We start from the raw sequence: 12219 nt of genomic DNA on the forward strand, positions 1-12219 counted from the left end.
CATATATATATATATATATATATATATATATATATATATATATATATATATATATATATATATATATATATATATATGCAGTGAAAAGGAGATAATGCTGTGAGATACCCTTTTATCCCTGAGGAAGCAAAATAAAACTCGGGTGCTTGGTTAGATGTGCTCTTTTATTAATAGTCTAAGCTTTCGTCAATGATTATTGACATCATCCGAGTAAACTGCAAACAAACAAGAGAACAAACAATGAACAGGTGGAAAACAAAGAAAGTGTTATCTGTGTATATACTTAACATATTTTTAGATACATCATGAGAAGTATCCATAGTTCACAATGGATTTTTATTAAATTAAGATCGATCTATTTACATAAAAACTTAACCACAAATAAGTTGGAATCCTACACGTTGTTTAAAACAATCTAAAAGTAATTAACAATTTACGGCGGTGTCACTAAATTTGGTTGAAATAGCTGGATAATTTGAAATGTCGATGAACATTTCATTCATTCAAACAATTTGAATGTGAAAATTAATAGAGATTTTCAACAAAAAATCCTTGAGATGTGTTACATTTATAATGTGAAAAATGCCATCAATCACAAGAAGGATGTGGATAATTTAAGTTCCATCTACACCTTCCTGCTTAAACAAAATATTTCAGGAATTAAAAAATTGTCGCCCAGATAAATAAGTGATATAGGTTAGATTTTTTAACTATTTTAATTTACCAACTTTAATTAAGTATTTTATTTACTTGTATTGTGTTTTTGTCATTCTGTTATTCTAATGTTACTTAAGTATTTGTTGTTAACATTTTAGATAATATTTGTCATTTTTACATTTCAAATTATCCCGCTATTTCAAACAGCTTTAGTGACACCGCCGTAAATTGTTAATTACTTTTAGATTGTTTTAAACAACGTGTAAGATTCCACTTTATTTGTGGTTAGGTTTCTATGTAAATAGATCGATCTTAATTTAATAAAAATACATTGTGAACTATGGATACTTCTCATCATGTATCTAAATATATATTAAGTATATACACAGATAACACTTTCTTTGTTTTCCACCCAAATCACTGAGTTTTTTGCTTTAATTTGGGTAAGTATTTTATTATTTTTATACTTAGTTTCCACCTGTTCATTGTTTGTTCTCTTGTATGTTTGTAGTTTACTCTGATGATGTCAATAATCATTGACGAAAGCTTAGACTATTAATTAAAAAGCACATCTAACGAAGCACCCGAGTTTTATTTTGCTTCCTCAGGGATAAAAGGGTTACTCCCAGCATTATCTCCTTTTCACTGCATATATATATATATATATATATATATATATATATATATATATATATATATATATATATATATATATATATATATATATATATATGTTGTAATAATTTTTCTTTCCCAACCAAAGAAAAATAAATAAAAATACCCATCGGAATAAAATTAAGATATCATTATAAACAAAAATGTATATAGTAATTTAAGATAAGATTTAGTGTACATAAGAATAGAAATTTGTTTGGCAAACGACCTTTTTCCGTGTCAAACAAAATTATCAAAAAAAAACCTTTGTTTAGAATTAGAAGACATTTTACCTGTCTTAGTTAATCTTTTCATTGTTTGTATAGTCGAGTATTAAATGACCATATTCTAATCTTTTGAAATATGTATAAATTGTGTATTGACAAAACCAATTTTAAAGTAAGCTATTTAGTTTTTCTCTGAAACCGAAATTAGGCTTTTCCAAAATCATGGTAAACACAATTTAAGCTTTTGATTGGACGGTCGTTTTTAAATGGAAATTTGTGAGCCGATCAGGAGACCGGAGGAGTTAGATATATTTTGGTCATCGAAAGGAAACAGTCGTTTGTCTCAAGATAGGGTGTGTTTCGTGAGTTTGGATACCGGCGTAACGAAAAGAAGTGAATAGTTTGCAGAAGGAGATAACAAATAGATTAAAAGAGGTCCTTGTATCTACCGTGGGCATTTTATAAAGTATATGTGAAAGTATTCTTACGGCATCAAGTTGACAAAAGGGGATCCTGGTGTCATAAATAAGTAGCTGAGTTTGGAGAAGTGAATCAGGTGTTTTTTCTGTAGTCTGCAGGAGGTTTGCAGAGAAGTTAAGAAGGAGCCGAGGTGCCAAAGAGGAGAGATCACATCGTTGAGGAGACTGGACTTTTCTGGGTATGTTCCAACATACTACTCAAGCAGAAAATAAGCTGTAAGTGTTTGTACAATTGAAATTTATATCTGTGAAGGATCGGTTTGACATCATGGTCATTAGCATTCAAATTTAAGAACTGAGGTTTTGTTAGGCTAATCAAAAGTTTAAAGTTTTGTTGTTTCTTGTTTCAAGTAAAGAAAATTTTAAGTAAAATTGGTTTTCACGTAATGTAAATGTATGTAGCTTTATAATCTTATTATTATAAAAATTTGATTTATTTTCTTGTATGCTGATTGATAAGATAACGAAAGAATTTAATAATTGTTTTATTCGTTCATATAAAATAAAGAAACGTAAATCTTTGTAATATAATATATTTGTATTCTTATCCTTTCTTCTCTAACCCGATAAAAGACAACTAGAAAATCTTTTGAATCCATCGAACACAGGTAATATAAGGATTATTTTACTTTTGATAACAAATAAGTTATAATTCTTTTTTATTGGCTCAATAAACTAAGATTAAAGTTAAAATAAACAATCATAATATATATATATATATATATATATATATATATATATATATATATGTATATGTAGTCTGTTATTTCCTGACCATGAATATTTAAATATAAACTTTTTTATTTCCTGGGTTTGCGGTCTGTTGTAAATAAAATTACTTAACTATTGCTTAAACGTTTCGGCAAATTTGGCATTTTCAATAAGCACTTTATTTTATAAACATTACATTATAAAATTATATTTCATGTTTACACTTTTGAAAAGCTTAAAGTCAAGAATTTTTTAATGCGTGTTTTGCATTAAATGCATGCAAACTTTTAAAAAGTGTAAACATGAAATGTAATTCTATAATGTAATGTTTATCAAATATACATATATATATATATATATATATATATATATATATATATATATATATATATATATATATATATTAACTTATTTATTTGCGTTGTGATTTACATTTTAAAATCGTATTATCTGTTGATAACAAGTACAAACTTGTATTTAATTGATAATTTAATTTGTTTAAGTTTGTTGGAAGTGATTTTTCTTTTGATTTGTTTTAATCAGTGGTGCTCTTATTGCAACGAGCAAATAAAAATGGGTGATTAAATACCGACTGATATTGCTGACAGCTATTAAAACTGATTATTATTAAAGCCAAAAAAGGCATAAAAAATCAATTTAGGTTCAAATTGAACAATAAAGTTATTATGTTTAAAATCCGTATTTTGTTTGGTTCTGGCATCTTCCTGTTTTATTTTGTCCTAAACAGGTTTCACATTGTGTTCCATTGTAATAAAAATTCAAAATACTTCACCAAAATTCGTATTATGCGATTATCTAAACCATATTATCAATTACAGACTAGAGAGAAAATACTCAGATTTTATGGTTGTTCCTTTAAATATGCCGGTGTGTGTATAAAATACAAATGTGTATTTGTCCACTTTCCAATAATAACCAGTTTGTTATTTAATATTTATCATCTCCAATATGATTGCAAAATCAAAATAATCGATATTTTTCAAAGAATGCTAAGGCTAACGCTTAAGTGTTTGGTATATTATTTCCTATACTATTTTGGTGTGCAATGATTCCGTCTATGTCAATAATGAGGCTATAACAAGATAACAATTAATCAGTAACAGTGGAGTCACTACATCATTGGATGCTAATTGTTTAATAATAAAATGATACCACAGTTGTGAATGTATAAAACGACACTTGACCTGACAATTTTACTAGACCTACCTACACAGATGTAGTGTGTAGGTAGGTAGGCAAACTTGAACAAATATGAACAAATATTTAATATACATAAAGAAAATGAAATTTAATATTAATAAAAAGCAAAGCTTGCATATAGCTGTACAAGAATAAATAATAATGTGATAATACTTATGGCAATTGTTAATATATTTTTGACACTTCTGGATGTAGCTGAATGTAGTTCTAATGTAGAGCACTTCTGAATAGAGCCAAATGGATTCTCAATGGACGGTTGGTTAACCATAATGCACCACAGCAGCTAGTTCAGCGTCAGCCGCTGAACAGTACGGACGTGCAGTAGAAGCGACACCTGAAGACCGCCGAGGAGCTGCAGCGTTGAGTCGAAGCCGGACTTATCAGTCTGTGCCGTGAATGTAAGCACGGCAGAGCGGATACTTGCGTTAGCCGCGGCCGAGGCCACTAGAAGCAAAAGCCTATGCCGAGACAAAGCTGAACCGGGGAGATTTGTATTAATCGAATCTTCACGGAGGCCAAAATCAAGGCATAGGCAAGTGAAAAAGTAAACGGGCTTAGCCCGTCGGGATACTTCCTGTACTACGATTGGGATGACACTGTGAGGTGTAATATTTTAGAAATTACACCTGGCAGACACGGCCCCAAGGTCAGGGAGGTAAGAAATTCAAGCGGATCCCACTCTAGTTCTGCCTAGAGCGTGAACTTCCGAGTAAAGGTACTGGGTGGCACCCAGAAGCCGTGCTGACAACGGGTCAGACGATCAAAAAAATAAGCTTTCCTCCAAAGATTAGGACTTCCACCCCACGCGATTATGGATCGGTCACGATCCCCACCCTGCCGAAAGGCCACTCCAAGCCCCAATGGTTATAGTTCGAGGTATAAACTCAACTATAATATCTATGATGCCCTCCTAGAAGACCAGGACACAAATTACGAGATCTTTGAAAATCTCCCCACCAAGGACATACACGAAGGGGACTTCAAACGCCCCAAGACCAAGAAAAAACGAACAAAAGACCGCGCGGAGGGAAACCGCGAAAAAGAAATGTACTCCACTGACGACGACGTACCACTCGAAAAACGAGCCACTACAAAAAGGATGAGACAGAGGAGCAGTGAGGACGAAAAGTCCGCACTGGCAAAGATGAAGATGATATTGAAAGAAAAGGACGCCGAAATAGCAGCACTAAAACAGAAAATTGAAGAACTGCAGGATACGATAGTAACCTCGCAAAAAACAATAATTGGCCACATTGACTCAAAGTTCCAAGAACTTAGCAATGGAAAAGAAAATAAAAAAACCAAGAAGACAACAGAAACGGTCTCAAAAGAGAGCAGCAAAGAAGATACCTGGGAAACCCAAGCCAAAAAGGCGTCAAAACCGGAAAAGTCTACGGGAACAATCCCAAAGACAAAAACAACAATAGAAAATACAAAAAAGGGAAAACAAGCAGAAGAACCCAAAAACAGCAAGAAGAAGGCCGTGAAGGAAGACTTCCCTCCACTAGCGACCCCTAGTGCAACAGAACTAGAGTGTCATCAGGAAAGAGATGCGCGCGCTACACCACGCCCTCCGACTCCATGCCAAGCACAAGCAATGGAAACCGACGGAGAACAAACCACGAAACAAGATAAACCAACGTGGAAACCAAAGCCGCCTGTAATTAAATTACAGAGCTTCAGCCAGACAGGAGCAATACTAGACATTGCTCAGAAAAAGAAGGTGATAACGTCGAATAGACTATCGAGAAGTGGACGAGAAACGTTAATACAAGCGAAAAATCCAGAAGATTATAGGTCTATGGTAAAAATCATAGAGGAGTTTAGTCAAAAAACACCTATACAGTGGATTGCCTTCCCACTAGAGGAAGACATAAAACCAAGAATGGTTTTAAGAGGACTACCTCCAAACACAGACGTTACAGAAATGTTCAATACTCTCAAAGAAGAGTATGATATCGAATGTGAATCAATAAAGAATATGATTTCCAGAAAGAGTGATAAAAGAAATCTACCAATGTTTGTGCTGACACTGGAGAAGGAGGACGTGGAAAAAGCCAGGCGCATTACTAATCTGATGCATATGAAGGTTCACATCGAAGACCTCAGAAAAGCAACTGGGCCCACGCAGTGTTTCAACTGCCAGGGGTACCACCACGCGCAGAGAGCGTGTTTTAAGACACCTCGATGCGTACGATGCGGAGAAAATCACTCCACAAGAAACTGCCAAATGCCCCGAGAACAAAAGGCAAAATGTGCCAACTGCCAGGGTCAACACCCGGCAAACTTCAGAGGATGCCCCAGATGCCCAACCTGGGGAAGAAAACAACCACAGAGACAACAAGCCCCGCAAACAAGGCCGCAACAAACATCAAGCGGACCTTCCTACGCACAGGCAGCAAAAGCGCAAAATACCGAGAACACCATCTTGATCTCGAAACAACAGCAAGACGGCCTAGTGAACTCAGTTAAGGAACTGGTCACTAGAATTGTCCACGAGGCGATTGCAGATATAAAGCTAGCACTGAACTAGTGCAAGCAAACAGGGGATACTTGAGGATAGGCTCCTGGAACCCAGGAGGCATAAGGACCAACCAGAATATACTGGACGAACTGGTCAATAGATATGAAATGGACGTCGTGGCAATACAGGAAACAAAGCTCACGAACAACATCAACATCAAGTTTCCAGGCTACGACATATACAGGAACGACAACACAGCAAGATCAGGTGGCACAGCAATATTAGTGAAAAAAGGCATAGGTCACATCAGAATTCTAACACCACAACTAAATACTATGCAAGCAACAACAATAAGAGTATAAATGAGGCAAGGAGAAGTCAGAATTACCTCCGCCTACGTAAGACCACAAGACCTACTGATTGAAGACGACTTAAATATGTTCCTAAACAACGAACCCTCAATCATAATAGGAGACCTAAACGCAAGATCCCCAAACTGGAACGACAGAGCTACGAACAGAAACGGAAGACTACTAAACACATACATAGAAACTAATGACGACGTTATGGCAATGGGCCCCACAGACCCAACGCATTACCCAGGAAACGGACTTCCTACACACATAGACATTGTAGTAGCAAGAAACCTAGGACTACAAACAGAAATACAAACATTAAACGAAGGCACAACGGACCACAACCCCATCCTATTAGAACTAGGAACGTGGGAAGAAGAAAGTACAATCAAAAGAGTTAAAAAGAAAACAAAGTGGACAAACTTTAAAAGACTCGTGAGCACTGGAATTAACATAGTTCCAGTGATAGACAACCCACGAGAAATAGAAGACAGAGTCCTAGAGTTGGAAAACATCATCCAACAAGCACTCAGAAACAGCACTACAGAAGAGGAAGTAGAAATGCACACGGGAAGATTTAAGGATATACCACAAGCAATAAAAGACTTAATAAGGAAAAAGAACAGAGCAAAGCAGACAGCGAGAAGGACAAGGAACCAGGCAGACAAAAATAGAGCAAATAGGCTAAACAGAGAGGTCAAAACAGCACTACAACAACACCGTAGTGAAAGCTGGGAAAACCACATAAGAGACATGGAGGAGCAAGGACCAAATATGCAAAATATTTGGAGGCTCCAGAGAATACTAAGAAACGACAGAAAGCAAATCCCTCCATTACATGGAGAAAACGGAATAGTCTACACCACAGAGGAAAAAGCAGAAGTAATGAGGAGTACTCTCGAAAGGGAGTGTACATTAACTTACCACCCAGATGAGGACATCGACTTCATAGAAGAAGTCGAAAGACAAAGAGGAAGACCCGAAAACCCGAACGAAATCATCCCTCCTACATCACCGGAGGAGATAAACGAGCTAATTAAAAATAGCTCGCCGAAAAAAGCACCTGGTCCTGATCAAATAACGAACAGGGCTCTAAAATACTTACCAGCGAGAGCCATAGTATATCTAACAAATATTATCAACGCGATGCTAAGATTCAAGAAATTCCCAAACAGATGGAAAGAGGCTCATGTCATAATGTTACCAAAGCCCGGAAAAAACAGCACATTCCCGCAAAACTACAGGCCAATAAGCTTACTACCTGCAATCAGCAAGATTCTAGAGAGAATAATACTCGTCAGACTCCAAGCTGAAACAGACAGATTAGATATAATACCCGAAGCCCAATTCGGTTTTAGATCAGAACACTCCAGTGAGCTACAAGTACTCAGATTAACAGAGTACATAGCAGCTGGATTTAATGACAAACAATTCACAGGAGCTGTCTTCCTAGATGTAAGCAAAGCTTTCGACAGAGTCTGGCATAAAGGACTTATCTACAAAATGAGACGATCCGGCTACAGCGGAGCAATGACAAGACTAATCTCTTCGTACTTAAGCAATCGTAGTTTCAGAGTCCGGATAGGACAAGTCCTATCCGAACTCGGGAACCCGGAGGCTGGAGTGCCACAGGGAGCGGTACTGTCACCTCTACTGTATACGATATACACAGCAGACATACCTAGAACACCAGGTACACTACTAAGCCTCTATGCCGACGACACAGCGATAGCGGTCAAACACAGAAATGTAGACATAGCGGTAAACAACTTACAAACAGCGCTAGATGACATAGAAGAATGGAATACAATGGAAAATCGCTATAAACTCCGAAAAGACACAGGCTGTACTTTTCAAAAAGAGGCACCAACAACCAGAAGAACAGGTAACTGTGCAAGACAATCCTATCGAGTGGAAAAGTGAAGCAAAATACCTCGGAGTAATCATGGACAAAGGCTTAACATTTAGCAAACATGTAGAAGCTACAGTACAAAAAGCCAACATGGCAAGAGCATCAATAAGAGGCCTAGCAGGAAGAAAAAGCAAACTTAGATTGAAAACAAAAATAAGATTAATAAATTGTATAATTCTTCCTATACTAACATATGCATCTCTCGCATGGGGACACATATGCAATACATCAAAAAAGAAAATACAAGCGGCACATAACAACAGCCTAAGAGAAGCAGTCAACGTACCGAGATACGTAGCAGAAAGATTTCTCTTTAGAGAACTACAACAAATCAGAGTGACCGACATAATGAAAGAAAAAGCTAGGACAAAGTTCGCGGAGATAGAGAACCACCCCAACCACATATTGCGAGAGATATTGAGGTATGACGCTTTCCACAGATGGAAGCACAAAAGACCCAAACAACAAATAGTAGAATAAAATCATAATACTAGAGAGAAAAATCAACAATCACACCAGAGAGAAAACAAAACACCAGAGAGAAAACACTTCAAAAAACAACAACAACGCACAATGAAGATAGTTCGTAGCTCATAACCCTTGTGGACAATCGCAACGTACAGCGTGGACCCAGTAAATTTTATGTAGATAATTTATTATATAAATATGCACTAATTCTGATTTTATGTTTCAGGCATCCTACAAAAAAAATCCAAAAAACAACAAAAAAACGGCTTCGGCCACCAAAAAAATCAAAAAACTACTAACAAAAACCGGCGCAAGCCACAAAAAAATATTAACAAAAACCACTAAAAACTCGGGCATGTAGGGCCCAACCCCTTGAGCACCAAGTCGCCGAACTGAGCTTAGCTCAGAGCGGAGACTTGAGGCCCAAGTAAGCAATTTTAGTTCGCGGATAAGCCACATTAAGATAACAGGAATATAGCGACAATGCGCTGTCCTGAGTTTTGAATTCGGTTAGGAAACCATGTTGGGGTTCTATTACCCAGGATCTCCACATGAAGAGCATTTAGCTGATAGTTGTGCCCCTATCGCGCATCAGAGTGCTATAGGGGGGAAAGGGATCGTTTGGAGCATTCGAGCGCGGTGGAGTGACTCCTGTTTTTACTCGAGTTAATACACCTCCAATGAATTGGTACACCCGAACGTAATTCTTAGGGGTAAACATGTCTCACAGGCTGGGTTTAATTAAATTGCTTGCTACCACAGCAGCTCATAAAAGAGATATGGACACATATCGGTCAATAAGTACCCGGCCCGACTAGTAAAATAACATTTTTTGCAAAAATTATTCTTTATTTTTTTTAAACGCCTTTTTGATAATTGTTCGATGGCTCCCTTGTAAAACGATTTATCTTTGAAATCAAAATGGGCTTTAGTTACGGCGATTACTTCCTCATCGGATCGATATCTCGGAAGATTATTTTTGGTCGGAAAAAAAATGATAATCGCTGGGGGCTAGATCTGAAATACAGTCTGGATGCGGAAGCAATTCAAAGCCCAATTCATTCATTTTTGCCATCGTTTTCATCGACTTGTGACACGGTTTATTGTCTTGGTAAAACAACAAATTTTTCTTAAACAAATAAGGACTTTTGTTTACTATTTCGGTCTTCAAAGGCTTTAAATAATTAATATAGGAGTCGCCGTTGATAGTTTCTCCATGTTTGAAATAATGAAAATAATTCGTGCTGGTCTCAAAATAGAGAAGCCATAACCTTTCCGGTCGTTTGTTGCGTGTTTGGACACTTTCATTGCTTTGGTCGCTTCCTCAGTGTCCTGTTCACTCAGATCAGTACTTATCTGATACCGAAGTGAAATGGTTCATCCATCGTAAAATACCGATGTAACAACTCCGACTTATTGTAATCTAACATGTCTAAACAGCGCCTTCTTCTTCTTTGGGTGCCGTGTCCGTATTCACACGTTGGCCGTCATCATGTTTACAATTTCCTGAAACCTTTCTCTGTCGGCTGCTGCGCGAAATAATTCTTCTACTGTTGAACCACACCATTGTCTAATATTACGCAGCCATGAAAGTTTCTTTCGGCCAATCCATCTCTTTCCTTTCACTTTTTCTTGTATTATAAGGCGAAGTAGATGGTATTTAGGTCTTTTAATTATATGGCCGAAGTATTCTGTTTTTCTCCTCTTTGGATCTTCTTACGAATATTCATCTACAGGTTTCTGTTGCATAAAACTGGTTTCCAGGTCATAAAAGTCTTACGTGATATTTCGATCCTGGTTATTATCTCTTCATCAGAGTCACAATTTACATTTAACCAGCTGCCAAGGTATTTGAAATGATTTACCCTTTCGATCTCCTCTCAATTAAGAGAAATCAGACCTTGATCTATATTAATCTTTCCAACTACCATCCACTTTGTCTTTGAAATGTTGATTTTTAGGCCTCTCCGATAACTTGCTTCACTGACTAGATTTAGTAATGTTTGGAGATCTAGTAAATTTTCTGCAAGAATGGCTGTATCATCAGCGTATCTAATATTGTTGATTACTTCTCCACCTAGTCTTACTCCCTCTTGTCTCTCATCCAAAGCCTCCCTAAAGATTTCTTCAGAGTACAGATTAAAAAGAGTGGGTGACAAAACACAACCCTGCCGTATTCCACGTTTGATGGATATTTTTTCAGACGGACTGTCTTCAGTTTGGATAGAGGCTACTTGATTGTAATATAAGTATTTCAGCAGTCTTATATCATAGTGGTCAAGTCCTGCTGCCCGTAAGCAATCGAAAAGTGTATCGTGTTGTACTCTGTCGAACGCCTTCTCGAAGTCGATGAAACAAACATAAACATTCTTTCGGAATTCACAACTTTTTTGTAATAGAACGCGCATACAGAATAGTGCCTCTCTAGTTCCTAGACTGTTTCTAAATCCAAATTGCTTATTACCCATCCTACTTTCGCATAGAAGGAATACTCGGTTTTGTATAATTCGTAAGAGTATCTTCAGTGTGCGACTCATCAAACTGATTAGTCTAAAATCGCTGCATTTGGTGGGCCTGCTTTTCTTTGGTAATATTATAAACAGTGACTCTAACCAGTAGTCTGGTATTTTTCCTTCGTTGTAAATTTTGTTGAAGAAAGTGGTTAAGCTGGCAATGCTTTCCTTATTCAAAAGTTTAAGTAGCTCAGCAGGGATTTGATCTGGTCCAGGTGCTTTATTGTTTTTGGCTTGCTGTATTGCCTTTTTGACTTCCGAATTCAGTATACTGGGACCTCTGTCTAACTGGTTGTCACAGCCAGTATTTGGAGCATTTTCTCTAGAAGTATCGTCAAAAAGGTCAGTGATGTATGTCTCCCATTCTTTGCACTGTTGTTCGTGATCACAAAGTACAGCGCCGAGATTCATCAATTTGTTGTCATTTTTTCTCTGGTGTGAAAAACGTGGCAGCCATTTGAAAAACAGCTGTTTGATACCCAAATGTTCATATATAATAGTCAGAATGCTACCCTTTGATAATTTTAGAGTGTCAGTTATCTCTTGCAACTTCACTT

Source organism: Diabrotica undecimpunctata, chromosome 2, assembly GCF_040954645.1.
Source record: "Diabrotica undecimpunctata isolate CICGRU chromosome 2, icDiaUnde3, whole genome shotgun sequence".
Classification (NCBI taxonomy): Eukaryota; Metazoa; Arthropoda; class Insecta; order Coleoptera; family Chrysomelidae; genus Diabrotica; species Diabrotica undecimpunctata.